Raw genomic sequence first — 1,340 nt, forward strand, 5'->3', positions numbered from 1 at the left:
ATATGTAGGGTTCAAATCAGGTTAAACACATCTATTTTCTGAAACATTTAATAATTGCTTTAGGGAAAAAATGCAAAATCCTGATTTTGCCTATTTAAAATGCAGAGGTTATTTTTCTTGTCTGTTTCTCACTCTACAGAAGGGTAAGACACCACACCAGCACTTTTACCATGTTCTTCTACAGTCTCACTTCACCCAGATAAACTTATATGGTGAGCCCCTTTCAACTCCCAGTAATAAGTCACTTATCAATCTGTGTTAGATGGATTGTGACTGACTGGTGTGGTGTCAGGGTACAGTACGAGATTACATTCATACTACTCCTTCAACATGGACTCAAAGGTGCTTGAAGCATGAAGTCTCCTAGGATAAGTCACAGCCTGGAAAACATTGTTTTTTACAACATTGAATAACAGAGTAGGCGATGGTCTGATCTCAAAAATTTATGTCACTTACCATAATGTGCTTTAGGTCTGTCAAGTTGATAGAACATAAAGAAAAGGATTACCCTTGTCAGTATCTGTTCCTAATCATTACCTTTGACATGAAGTGACCTTTACATGAGGCAGATGATTTTGCTTTCCTCTCCTTGGCAACCCAAATTATGTCCATGTGAGGTACTGAATAAATTTCATATATCTGTCCCTGGGGCTTGTATTGACATGCTAGAAACTTAAAAAACAATCTAGATCGGCACTCCTATGCTCAGGCCCCTTGGGGTAAGTATATAGCGCAGCCCTCCACACCTTGACTCACCCAGCCACATTCACCCTTCCGTCTCCCCCGCTGTTCTCTACTCCAAGTTTGGGCCCTGTGCCATTCCTAGTCTTGGGGCCCCAGACACCTGGGGAACCAATACTGCTTCATGATCCTTTTCACCCAGACCAACTTAGTGCCTTTCTTGGGCCCCAGGAGTACCCCTTCTGGACCTGGCACCAGCCTCACCTCTCTCTGCTCCCCTGGACCTGCACCGCCGGCTAACTCTCCTAGCCTGCACTCCTATCCTCAGGCCTCTTGGGGTAAGTCGATAGCGGAGCCCTCTGCGCCTTGACTCACCCAGCCACATTGACACTTCCATCTCCCCCGCTATTCTCTACTCCTAGTTTGGGCCCTGCACCATTCGAGCCCTCTGCGCCTTGACTCACCCAGCCACATTCACACTTCCATCTCCCCTGCTATTCTCTACTCCTAGTTTGGGCCCTGCACCATTCCTAGTCTTGGGGCCCCAGACACCTGGGGAAGCAGTACTGCTTCCTGATCCTTTTCACCAATACCAACTTAGTGCCTTCCTTGGGCCCCAGGAGCACTGCTTCTCGGCCTCGCCCGGCCCTCACCTCTCT

This window comes from Nannospalax galili, unplaced genomic scaffold (assembly GCF_000622305.1).
Source record: "Nannospalax galili isolate Female #2095 unplaced genomic scaffold, S.galili_v1.0 scaffold537, whole genome shotgun sequence".
Taxonomy (NCBI): domain Eukaryota; kingdom Metazoa; phylum Chordata; class Mammalia; order Rodentia; family Spalacidae; genus Nannospalax; species Nannospalax galili.